At 44.9% G+C, this 12,601-nt stretch overlaps 9 non-coding genes across 9 annotated transcripts; all 9 read right to left on the bottom strand.

The window, feature by feature from the left end:
- Positions 1-903: 903 nt before the first annotated feature.
- On the bottom strand, positions 904-1,094 carry LOC141217469 (U2 spliceosomal RNA). Its single transcript, XR_012286303.1, has one exon. It is a non-coding gene; the product is annotated as a U2 spliceosomal RNA (small nuclear RNA).
- A 1,115-nt stretch (positions 1,095-2,209) lies between these two features.
- Positions 2,210-2,400, bottom strand: LOC141217468 (U2 spliceosomal RNA). Its single transcript, XR_012286302.1, has one exon. It is a non-coding gene; the product is annotated as a U2 spliceosomal RNA (small nuclear RNA).
- A 1,115-nt stretch (positions 2,401-3,515) lies between these two features.
- On the bottom strand, positions 3,516-3,706 carry LOC141217467 (U2 spliceosomal RNA). The gene has a single exon (XR_012286301.1). It is a non-coding gene; the product is annotated as a U2 spliceosomal RNA (small nuclear RNA).
- A 1,115-nt stretch (positions 3,707-4,821) lies between these two features.
- On the bottom strand, positions 4,822-5,012 carry LOC141217466 (U2 spliceosomal RNA). The gene has a single exon (XR_012286300.1). It is a non-coding gene; the product is annotated as a U2 spliceosomal RNA (small nuclear RNA).
- Positions 5,013-6,127: 1,115 nt separating this feature from the next.
- LOC141217465 (U2 spliceosomal RNA) lies at positions 6,128-6,318 on the bottom strand. The gene has a single exon (XR_012286299.1). It is a non-coding gene; the product is annotated as a U2 spliceosomal RNA (small nuclear RNA).
- Positions 6,319-7,433: 1,115 nt separating this feature from the next.
- LOC141217464 (U2 spliceosomal RNA) lies at positions 7,434-7,624 on the bottom strand. Its single transcript, XR_012286298.1, has one exon. It is a non-coding gene; the product is annotated as a U2 spliceosomal RNA (small nuclear RNA).
- A 1,115-nt stretch (positions 7,625-8,739) lies between these two features.
- LOC141217463 (U2 spliceosomal RNA) lies at positions 8,740-8,930 on the bottom strand. The gene has a single exon (XR_012286297.1). It is a non-coding gene; the product is annotated as a U2 spliceosomal RNA (small nuclear RNA).
- A 1,115-nt stretch (positions 8,931-10,045) lies between these two features.
- LOC141217462 (U2 spliceosomal RNA) lies at positions 10,046-10,236 on the bottom strand. Its single transcript, XR_012286296.1, has one exon. It is a non-coding gene; the product is annotated as a U2 spliceosomal RNA (small nuclear RNA).
- A 1,115-nt stretch (positions 10,237-11,351) lies between these two features.
- On the bottom strand, positions 11,352-11,542 carry LOC141217461 (U2 spliceosomal RNA). The gene has a single exon (XR_012286295.1). It is a non-coding gene; the product is annotated as a U2 spliceosomal RNA (small nuclear RNA).
- Positions 11,543-12,601: the final 1,059 nt, after the last annotated feature.

The following is a 12,601-nucleotide window of genomic DNA, read 5'->3' as shown; positions in this document are numbered from 1 at the left end:
TGTTCCCACCCGCCTCAACACCGTTGGAAGGGAGGAGAACCAATTAAGGCGGGGGGTGGGGTGGAACGAGCAGCTGTCTACCCTTAGCAGGAGGGCTCCTGATTACATACCTCTCCTGCTGCTGCTGCTGGCTGTCCAGCAGCAGACTGAAGGTGGCTGCTGCTGTGCACAGGTATATAAAGGCTCAGAGCCTATTATGACACGCGCAGCCAGCGTTCCATTGCCACATTCCATCTACTGCAGGCAGGATACCTGGCTGGCTGAATGTCGCTGAGAAGCTCACAGAGACCGCCATAAGCAACAGTTTAACAGAATGCCACAGACTAATCAACCAAACTTTTTGGGTTGGGTTCTCTTTTATAGTCTGCAGGCATTAAATGAAAGAAGTCAGTGTTCCAGCAGAAGGAGACAACGTTTCAGAAAAGGCATTGTAGCAAACCAAAAAAGAAATTTTAAGCGCAGCAGAGTAACCAGCGCACATACCTGTTAGCTCAGGTGAGTTTAAAAGGCTGCTGTTGATAACAAGGGCATTTGCTAAATAGATGGTGTGTGTGCAACAATATACTGAAAGGTCAATTATATTGTGCAGCTTATCTCACCACCTGTAGTTATTTAGGTGAAAGCTCCAAAATGCTTGCCTAATATGTCTGTTTATCCAAAAGGAAGTAAAAAGGGAGAGCTAGAAAGATAGCATTGCATCACATTACATGGCAATGCAATGCACAGTTGCTGAAGTTGAACCAAAATGAGCTTGTAATCTGGCTTCTGCAACTTTGAACATGAAAAATCCAATGAGGAGAAGAAAAGCAAAGCCAAAGAGTCCATCCCAAAATCCGACAAACAAGCAAAATGAACAAAAAACATTGAATTCAATTCTTTCTGATTTTAGAAACTGCATTAAAGAAGGGGTGCACCGGTCCTGGAGATACTGCAATACCAGGTCAATGCGTGGAGTGGACAGAGCAAGCTCTTTTTCCATCTCCCTGTTCTAAAAATCCATTTAATATATGGTCCCCAGATAGGGGACGTATCAGATATTAAACTGATAAGAACAGATACTACACTTGATCTTAGCCAAAAGGCCGAGAAGCGATAACCAGAATTGGTTTCAAACTACGGAGCCACCCAAGGATCCTGAAAAGTCCATTTGTGGAGATGAGCTCCTGGACTCCCGTTAAGAAGACATGTTGTCAACCTCTAGATCCCTTACATGCCTGCACTTTTCGGCTTGCTGCTGCTGCAATCCACGCGTTTTAGATCTGCATAACTCCACCTCTTTAAACACAGCACCTTCACCCCCTGCTGTTCCCACCCGCCTCAACACCGTTGGAAGGGAGGAGAACCAATTAAGGCGGGGGGTGGGGTGGAACGAGCAGCTGTCTACCCTTAGCAGGAGGGCTCCTGATTACATACCTCTCCTGCTGCTGCTGCTGCTGGCTGTCCAGCAGCAGACTGAAGGTGGCTGCTGCTGTGCACAGGTATATAAAGGCTCAGAGCCTATTATGACACGCGCAGCCAGCGTTCCATTGCCACATTCCATCTACTGCAGGCAGGATACCTGGCTGGCTGAATGTCGCTGAGAAGCTCACAGAGACCGCCATAAGCAACAGTTTAACAGAATGCCACAGACTAATCAACCAAACTTTTTGGGTTGGGTTCTCTTTTATAGTCTGCAGGCATTAAATGAAAGAAGTCAGTGTTCCAGCAGAAGGAGACAACGTTTCAGAAAAGGCATTGTAGCAAACCAAAAAAGAAATTTTAAGCGCAGCAGAGTAACCAGCGCACATACCTGTTAGCTCAGGTGAGTTTAAAAGGCTGCTGTTGATAACAAGGGCATTTGCTAAATAGATGGTGTGTGTGCAACAATATACTGAAAGGTCAATTATATTGTGCAGCTTATCTCACCACCTGTAGTTATTTAGGTGAAAGCTCCAAAATGCTTGCCTAATATGTCTGTTTATCCAAAAGGAAGTAAAAAGGGAGAGCTAGAAAGATAGCATTGCATCACATTACATGGCAATGCAATGCACAGTTGCTGAAGTTGAACCAAAATGAGCTTGTAATCTGGCTTCTGCAACTTTGAACATGAAAAATCCAATGAGGAGAAGAAAAGCAAAGCCAAAGAGTCCATCCCAAAATCCGACAAACAAGCAAAATGAACAAAAAACATTGAATTTAATTCTTTCTGATTTTAGAAACTGCATTAAAGAAGGGGTGCACCGGTCCTGGAGATACTGCAATACCAGGTCAATGCGTGGAGTGGACAGAGCAAGCTCTTTTTCCATCTCCCTGTTCTAAAAATCCATTTAATATATGGTCCCCAGATAGGGGACGTATCAGATATTAAACTGATAAGAACAGATACTACACTTGATCTTAGCCAAAAGGCCGAGAAGCGATAACCAGAATTGGTTTCAAACTACGGAGCCACCCAAGGATCCTGAAAAGTCCATTTGTGGAGATGAGCTCCTGGACTCCCGTTAAGAAGACATGTTGTCAACCTCTAGATCCCTTACATGCCTGCACTTTTCGGCTTGCTGCTGCTGCAATCCACACGTTTTAGATCTGCATAACTCCACCTCTTTAAACACAGCACCTTCACCCCCTGCTGTTCCCACCCGCCTCAACACCGTTGGAAGGGAGGAGAACCAATTAAGGCGGGGGGTGGGGTGGAACGAGCAGCTGTCTACCCTTAGCAGGAGGGCTCCTGATTACATACCTCTCCTGCTGCTGCTGCTGCTGGCTGTCCAGCAGCAGACTGAAGGTGGCTGCTGCTGTGCACAGGTATATAAAGGCTCAGAGCCTATTATGACACGCGCAGCCAGCGTTCCATTGCCACATTCCATCTACTGCAGGCAGGATACCTGGCTGGCTGAATGTCGCTGAGAAGCTCACAGAGACCGCCATATGCAACAGTTTAACAGAATGCCACAGACTAATCAACCAAACTTTTTGGGTTGGGTTCTCTTTTATAGTCTGCAGGCATTAAATGAAAGAAGTCAGTGTTCCAGCAGAAGGAGACAACGTTTCAGAAAAGGCATTGTAGCAAACCAAAAAAGAAATTTTAAGCGCAGCAGAGTAACCAGCGCACATACCTGTTATCCCAGGTGAGTTTAAAAGGCTGCTGTTGATAACAAGGGCATTTGCTAAATAGCTGGTGTGTGTGCAAAAATATACTGAAAGGTCAATTATATTGTGCAGCTTATCTCACCACCTGTAGTTATTTAGGTGAAAGCTCCAAAATGCTTGCCTAATATGTCTGTTTATCCAAAAGGAAGTAAAAAGGGAGAGCTAGAAAGATAGCATTGCATCACATTACATGGCAATGCAATGCACAGTTGCTGAAGTTGAACCAAAATGAGCTTGTAATCTGGCTTCTGCAACTTTGAACATGAAAAATCCAATGAGGAGAAGAAAAGCAAAGCCAAAGAGTCCATCCCAAAATCCGACAAACAAGCAAAATGAACAAAAAACATTGAATTCAATTCTTTCTGATTTTAGAAACTGCATTAAAGAAGGGGTGCACCGGTCCTGGAGATACTGCAATACCAGGTCAATGCGTGGAGTGGACAGAGCAAGCTCTTTTTCCATCTCCCTGTTCTAAAAATCCATTTAATATATGGTCCCCAGATAGGGGACGTATCAGATATTAAACTGATAAGAACAGATACTACACTTGATCTTAGCCAAAAGGCCGAGAAGCGATAACCAGAATTGGTTTCAAACTACGGAGCCACCCAAGGATCCTGAAAAGTCCATTTGTGGAGATGAGCTCCTGGACTCCCGTTAAGAAGACATGTTGTCAACCTCTAGATCCCTTACATGCCTGCACTTTTCGGCTTGCTGCTGCTGCAATCCACGCGTTTTAGATCTGCATAACTCCACCTCTTTAAACACAGCACCTTCACCCCCTGCTGTTCCCACCCGCCTCAACACCGTTGGAAGGGAGGAGAACCAATTAAGGCGGGGGGTGGGGTGGAACGAGCAGCTGTCTACCCTTAGCAGGAGGGCTCCTGATTACATACCTCTCCTGCTGCTGCTGCTGCTGGCTGTCCAGCAGCAGACTGAAGGTGGCTGCTGCTGTGCACAGGTATATAAAGGCTCAGAGCCTATTATGACACGCGCAGCCAGCGTTCCATTGCCACATTCCATCTACTGCAGGCAGGATACCTGGCTGGCTGAATGTCGCTGAGAAGCTCACAGAGACCGCCATAAGCAACAGTTTAACAGAATGCCACAGACTAATCAACCAAACTTTTTGGGTTGGGTTCTCTTTTATAGTCTGCAGGCATTAAATGAAAGAAGTCAGTGTTCCAGCAGAAGGAGACAACGTTTCAGAAAAGGCATTGTAGCAAACCAAAAAAGAAATTTTAAGCGCAGCAGAGTAACCAGCGCACATACCTGTTAGCTCAGGTGAGTTTAAAAGGCTGCTGTTGATAACAAGGGCATTTGCTAAATAGATGGTGTGTGTGCAACAATATACTGAAAGGTCAATTATATTGTGCAGCTTATCTCACCACCTGTAGTTATTTAGGTGAAAGCTCCAAAATGCTTGCCTAATATGTCTGTTTATCCAAAAGGAAGTAAAAAGGGAGAGCTAGAAAGATAGCATTGCATCACATTACATGGCAATGCAATGCACAGTTGCTGAAGTTGAACCAAAATGAGCTTGTAATCTGGCTTCTGCAACTTTGAACATGAAAAATCCAATGAGGAGAAGAAAAGCAAAGCCAAAGAGTCCATCCCAAAATCCGACAAACAAGCAAAATGAACAAAAAACATTGAATTCAATTCTTTCTGATTTTAGAAACTGCATTAAAGAAGGGGTGCACCGGTCCTGGAGATACTGCAATACCAGGTCAATGCGTGGAGTGGACAGAGCAAGCTCTTTTTCCATCTCCCTGTTCTAAAAATCCATTTAATATATGGTCCCCAGATAGGGGACGTATCAGATATTAAACTGATAAGAACAGATACTACACTTGATCTTAGCCAAAAGGCCGAGAAGCGATAACCAGAATTGGTTTCAAACTACGGAGCCACCCAAGGATCCTGAAAAGTCCATTTGTGGAGATGAGCTCCTGGACTCCCGTTAAGAAGACATGTTGTCAACCTCTAGATCCCTTACATGCCTGCACTTTTCGGCTTGCTGCTGCTGCAATCCACGCGTTTTAGATCTGCATAACTCCACCTCTTTAAACACAGCACCTTCACCCCCTGCTGTTCCCACCCGCCTCAACACCGTTGGAAGGGAGGAGAACCAATTAAGGCGGGGGGTGGGGTGGAACGAGCAGCTGTCTACCCTTAGCAGGAGGGCTCCTGATTACATACCTCTCCTGCTGCTGCTGCTGCTGGCTGTCCAGCAGCAGACTGAAGGTGGCTGCTGCTGTGCACAGGTATATAAAGGCTCAGAGCCTATTATGACACGCGCAGCCAGCGTTCCATTGCCACATTCCATCTACTGCAGGCAGGATACCTGGCTGGCTGAATGTCGCTGAGAAGCTCACAGAGACCGCCATAAGCAACAGTTTAACAGAATGCCACAGACTAATCAACCAAACTTTTTGGGTTGGGTTCTCTTTTATAGTCTGCAGGCATTAAATGAAAGAAGTCAGTGTTCCAGCAGAAGGAGACAACGTTTCAGAAAAGGCATTGTAGCAAACCAAAAAAGAAATTTTAAGCGCAGCAGAGTAACCAGCGCACATACCTGTTAGCTCAGGTGAGTTTAAAAGGCTGCTGTTGATAACAAGGGCATTTGCTAAATAGATGGTGTGTGTGCAACAATATACTGAAAGGTCAATTATATTGTGCAGCTTATCTCACCACCTGTAGTTATTTAGGTGAAAGCTCCAAAATGCTTGCCTAATATGTCTGTTTATCCAAAAGGAAGTAAAAAGGGAGAGCTAGAAAGATAGCATTGCATCACATTACATGGCAATGCAATGCACAGTTGCTGAAGTTGAACCAAAATGAGCTTGTAATCTGGCTTCTGCAACTTTGAACATGAAAAATCCAATGAGGAGAAGAAAAGCAAAGCCAAAGAGTCCATCCCAAAATCCGACAAACAAGCAAAATGAACAAAAAACATTGAATTCAATTCTTTCTGATTTTAGAAACTGCATTAAAGAAGGGGTGCACCGGTCCTGGAGATACTGCAATACCAGGTCAATGCGTGGAGTGGACAGAGCAAGCTCTTTTTCCATCTCCCTGTTCTAAAAATCCATTTAATATATGGTCCCCAGATAGGGGACGTATCAGATATTAAACTGATAAGAACAGATACTACACTTGATCTTAGCCAAAAGGCCGAGAAGCGATAACCAGAATTGGTTTCAAACTACGGAGCCACCCAAGGATCCTGAAAAGTCCATTTGTGGAGATGAGCTCCTGGACTCCCGTTAAGAAGACATGTTGTCAACCTCTAGATCCCTTACATGCCTGCACTTTTCGGCTTGCTGCTGCTGCAATCCACGCGTTTTAGATCTGCATAACTCCACCTCTTTAAACACAGCACCTTCACCCCCTGCTGTTCCCACCCGCCTCAACACCGTTGGAAGGGAGGAGAACCAATTAAGGCGGGGGGTGGGGTGGAACGAGCAGCTGTCTACCCTTAGCAGGAGGGCTCCTGATTACATACCTCTCCTGCTGCTGCTGCTGCTGGCTGTCCAGCAGCAGACTGAAGGTGGCTGCTGCTGTGCACAGGTATATAAAGGCTCAGAGCCTATTATGACACGCGCAGCCAGCGTTCCATTGCCACATTCCATCTACTGCAGGCAGGATACCTGGCTGGCTGAATGTCGCTGAGAAGCTCACAGAGACCGCCATAAGCAACAGTTTAACAGAATGCCACAGACTAATCAACCAAACTTTTTGGGTTGGGTTCTCTTTTATAGTCTGCAGGCATTAAATGAAAGAAGTCAGTGTTCCAGCAGAAGGAGACAACGTTTCAGAAAAGGCATTGTAGCAAACCAAAAAAGAAATTTTAAGCGCAGCAGAGTAACCAGCGCACATACCTGTTAGCTCAGGTGAGTTTAAAAGGCTGCTGTTGATAACAAGGGCATTTGCTAAATAGATGGTGTGTGTGCAACAATATACTGAAAGGTCAATTATATTGTGCAGCTTATCTCACCACCTGTAGTTATTTAGGTGAAAGCTCCAAAATGCTTGCCTAATATGTCTGTTTATCCAAAAGGAAGTAAAAAGGGAGAGCTAGAAAGATAGCATTGCATCACATTACATGGCAATGCAATGCACAGTTGCTGAAGTTGAACCAAAATGAGCTTGTAATCTGGCTTCTGCAACTTTGAACATGAAAAATCCAATGAGGAGAAGAAAAGCAAAGCCAAAGAGTCCATCCCAAAATCCGACAAACAAGCAAAATGAACAAAAAACATTGAATTTAATTCTTTCTGATTTTAGAAACTGCATTAAAGAAGGGGTGCACCGGTCCTGGAGATACTGCAATACCAGGTCAATGCGTGGAGTGGACAGAGCAAGCTCTTTTTCCATCTCCCTGTTCTAAAAATCCATTTAATATATGGTCCCCAGATAGGGGACGTATCAGATATTAAACTGATAAGAACAGATACTACACTTGATCTTAGCCAAAAGGCCGAGAAGCGATAACCAGAATTGGTTTCAAACTACGGAGCCACCCAAGGATCCTGAAAAGTCCATTTGTGGAGATGAGCTCCTGGACTCCCGTTAAGAAGACATGTTGTCAACCTCTAGATCCCTTACATGCCTGCACTTTTCGGCTTGCTGCTGCTGCAATCCACACGTTTTAGATCTGCATAACTCCACCTCTTTAAACACAGCACCTTCACCCCCTGCTGTTCCCACCCGCCTCAACACCGTTGGAAGGGAGGAGAACCAATTAAGGCGGGGGGTGGGGTGGAACGAGCAGCTGTCTACCCTTAGCAGGAGGGCTCCTGATTACATACCTCTCCTGCTGCTGCTGCTGCTGGCTGTCCAGCAGCAGACTGAAGGTGGCTGCTGCTGTGCACAGGTATATAAAGGCTCAGAGCCTATTATGACACGCGCAGCCAGCGTTCCATTGCCACATTCCATCTACTGCAGGCAGGATACCTGGCTGGCTGAATGTCGCTGAGAAGCTCACAGAGACCGCCATATGCAACAGTTTAACAGAATGCCACAGACTAATCAACCAAACTTTTTGGGTTGGGTTCTCTTTTATAGTCTGCAGGCATTAAATGAAAGAAGTCAGTGTTCCAGCAGAAGGAGACAACGTTTCAGAAAAGGCATTGTAGCAAACCAAAAAAGAAATTTTAAGCGCAGCAGAGTAACCAGCGCACATACCTGTTATCCCAGGTGAGTTTAAAAGGCTGCTGTTGATAACAAGGGCATTTGCTAAATAGCTGGTGTGTGTGCAAAAATATACTGAAAGGTCAATTATATTGTGCAGCTTATCTCACCACCTGTAGTTATTTAGGTGAAAGCTCCAAAATGCTTGCCTAATATGTCTGTTTATCCAAAAGGAAGTAAAAAGGGAGAGCTAGAAAGATAGCATTGCATCACATTACATGGCAATGCAATGCACAGTTGCTGAAGTTGAACCAAAATGAGCTTGTAATCTGGCTTCTGCAACTTTGAACATGAAAAATCCAATGAGGAGAAGAAAAGCAAAGCCAAAGAGTCCATCCCAAAATCCGACAAACAAGCAAAATGAACAAAAAACATTGAATTCAATTCTTTCTGATTTTAGAAACTGCATTAAAGAAGGGGTGCACCGGTCCTGGAGATACTGCAATACCAGGTCAATGCGTGGAGTGGACAGAGCAAGCTCTTTTTCCATCTCCCTGTTCTAAAAATCCATTTAATATATGGTCCCCAGATAGGGGACGTATCAGATATTAAACTGATAAGAACAGATACTACACTTGATCTTAGCCAAAAGGCCGAGAAGCGATAACCAGAATTGGTTTCAAACTACGGAGCCACCCAAGGATCCTGAAAAGTCCATTTGTGGAGATGAGCTCCTGGACTCCCGTTAAGAAGACATGTTGTCAACCTCTAGATCCCTTACATGCCTGCACTTTTCGGCTTGCTGCTGCTGCAATCCACGCGTTTTAGATCTGCATAACTCCACCTCTTTAAACACAGCACCTTCACCCCCTGCTGTTCCCACCCGCCTCAACACCGTTGGAAGGGAGGAGAACCAATTAAGGCGGGGGGTGGGGTGGAACGAGCAGCTGTCTACCCTTAGCAGGAGGGCTCCTGATTACATACCTCTCCTGCTGCTGCTGCTGCTGGCTGTCCAGCAGCAGACTGAAGGTGGCTGCTGCTGTGCACAGGTATATAAAGGCTCAGAGCCTATTATGACACGCGCAGCCAGCGTTCCATTGCCACATTCCATCTACTGCAGGCAGGATACCTGGCTGGCTGAATGTCGCTGAGAAGCTCACAGAGACCGCCATATGCAACAGTTTAACAGAATGCCACAGACTAATCAACCAAACTTTTTGGGTTGGGTTCTCTTTTATAGTCTGCAGGCATTAAATGAAAGAAGTCAGTGTTCCAGCAGAAGGAGACAACGTTTCAGAAAAGGCATTGTAGCAAACCAAAAAAGAAATTTTAAGCGCAGCAGAGTAACCAGCGCACATACCTGTTATCCCAGGTGAGTTTAAAAGGCTGCTGTTGATAACAAGGGCATTTGCTAAATAGCTGGTGTGTGTGCAAAAATATACTGAAAGGTCAATTATATTGTGCAGCTTATCTCACCACCTGTAGTTATTTAGGTGAAAGCTCCAAAATGCTTGCCTAATATGTCTGTTTATCCAAAAGGAAGTAAAAAGGGAGAGCTAGAAAGATAGCATTGCATCACATTACATGGCAATGCAATGCACAGTTGCTGAAGTTGAACCAAAATGAGCTTGTAATCTGGCTTCTGCAACTTTGAACATGAAAAATCCAATGAGGAGAAGAAAAGCAAAGCCAAAGAGTCCATCCCAAAATCCGACAAACAAGCAAAATGAACAAAAAACATTGAATTCAATTCTTTCTGATTTTAGAAACTGCATTAAAGAAGGGGTGCACCGGTCCTGGAGATACTGCAATACCAGGTCAATGCGTGGAGTGGACAGAGCAAGCTCTTTTTCCATCTCCCTGTTCTAAAAATCCATTTAATATATGGTCCCCAGATAGGGGACGTATCAGATATTAAACTGATAAGAACAGATACTACACTTGATCTTAGCCAAAAGGCCGAGAAGCGATAACCAGAATTGGTTTCAAACTACGGAGCCACCCAAGGATCCTGAAAAGTCCATTTGTGGAGATGAGCTCCTGGACTCCCGTTAAGAAGACATGTTGTCAACCTCTAGATCCCTTACATGCCTGCACTTTTCGGCTTGCTGCTGCTGCAATCCACGCGTTTTAGATCTGCATAACTCCACCTCTTTAAACACAGCACCTTCACCCCCTGCTGTTCCCACCCGCCTCAACACCGTTGGAAGGGAGGAGAACCAATTAAGGCGGGGGGTGGGGTGGAACGAGCAGCTGTCTACCCTTAGCAGGAGGGCTCCTGATTACATACCTCTCCTGCTGCTGCTGCTGCTGGCTGTCCAGCAGCAGACTGAAGGTGGCTGCTGCTGTGCACAGGTATATAAAGGCTCAGAGCCTATTATGACACGCGCAGCCAGCGTTCCATTGCCACATTCCATCTACTGCAGGCAGGATACCTGGCTGGCTGAATGTCGCTGAGAAGCTCACAGAGACCGCCATAAGCAACAGTTTAACAGAATGCCACAGACTAATCAACCAAACTTTTTGGGTTGGGTTCTCTTTTATAGTCTGCAGGCATTAAATGAAAGAAGTCAGTGTTCCAGCAGAAGGAGACAACGTTTCAGAAAAGGCATTGTAGCAAACCAAAAAAGAAATTTTAAGCGCAGCAGAGTAACCAGCGCACATACCTGTTAGCTCAGGTGAGTTTAAAAGGCTGCTGTTGATAACAAGGGCATTTGCTAAATAGATGGTGTGTGTGCAACAATATACTGAAAGGTCAATTATATTGTGCAGCTTATCTCACCACCTGTAGTTATTTAGGTGAAAGCTCCAAAATGCTTGCCTAATATGTCTGTTTATCCAAAAGGAAGTAAAAAGGGAGAGCTAGAAAGATAGCATTGCATCACATTACATGGCAATGCAATGCACAGTTGCTGAAGTTGAACCAAAATGAGCTTGTAATCTGGCTTCTGCAACTTTGAACATGAAAAATCCAATGAGGAGAAGAAAAGCAAAGCCAAAGAGTCCATCCCAAAATCCGACAAACAAGCAAAATGAACAAAAAACATTGAATTCAATTCTTTCTGATTTTAGAAACTGCATTAAAGAAGGGGTGCACCGGTCCTGGAGATACTGCAATACCAGGTCAATGCGTGGAGTGGACAGAGCAAGCTCTTTTTCCATCTCCCTGTTCTAAAAATCCATTTAATATATGGTCCCCAGATAGGGGACGTATCAGATATTAAACTGATAAGAACAGATACTACACTTGATCTTAGCCAAAAGGCCGAGAAGCGATAACCAGAATTGGTTTCAAACTACGGAGCCACCCAAGGATCCTGAAAAGTCCATTTGTGGAGATGAGCTCCTGGACTCCCGTTAAGAAGACATGTTGTCAACCTCTAGATCCCTTACATGCCTGCACTTTTCGGCTTGCTGCTGCTGCAATCCACGCGTTTTAGATCTGCATAACTCCACCTCTTTAAACACAGCACCTTCACCCCCTGCTGTTCCCACCCGCCTCAACACCGTTGGAAGGGAGGAGAACCAATTAAGGCGGGGGGTGGGGTGGAACGAGCAGCTGTCTACCCTTAGCAGGAGGGCTCCTGATTACATACCTCTCCTGCTGCTGCTGCTGCTGGCTGTCCAGCAGCAGACTGAAGGTGGCTGCTGCTGTGCACAGGTATATAAAGGCTCAGAGCCTATTATGACACGCGCAGCCAGCGTTCCATTGCCACATTCCATCTACTGCAGGCAGGATACCTGGCTGGCTGAATGTCGCTGAGAAGCTCACAGAGACCGCCATAAGCAACAGTTTAACAGAATGCCACAGACTAATCAACCAAACTTTTTGGGTTGGGTTCTCTTTTATAGTCTGCAGGCATTAAATGAAAGAAGTCAGTGTTCCAGCAGAAGGAGACAACGTTTCAGAAAAGGCATTGTAGCAAACCAAAAAAGAAATTTTAAGCGCAGCAGAGTAACCAGCGCACATACCTGTTAGCTCAGGTGAGTTTAAAAGGCTGCTGTTGATAACAAGGGCATTTGCTAAATAGATGGTGTGTGTGCAACAATATACTGAAAGGTCAATTATATTGTGCAGCTTATCTCACCACCTGTAGTTATTTAGGTGAAAGCTCCAAAATGCTTGCCTAATATGTCTGTTTATCCAAAAGGAAGTAAAAAGGGAGAGCTAGAAAGATAGCATTGCATCACATTACATGGCAATGCAATGCACAGTTGCTGAAGTTGAACCAAAATGAGCTTGTAATCTGGCTTCTGCAACTTTGAACATGAAAAATCCAATGAGGAGAAGAAAAGCAAAGCCAAAGAGTCCATCCCAAAATCCGACAAACAAGCA

This window comes from Phyllobates terribilis, unplaced genomic scaffold (assembly GCF_046119375.1).
Source record: "Phyllobates terribilis strain yellow unplaced genomic scaffold, ASM4611937v1 Scaffold_241__1_contigs__length_2998254, whole genome shotgun sequence".
Classification (NCBI taxonomy): Eukaryota; Metazoa; Chordata; class Amphibia; order Anura; family Dendrobatidae; genus Phyllobates; species Phyllobates terribilis.
This window is presented reverse-complemented; position numbering and strand designations above follow the sequence as displayed.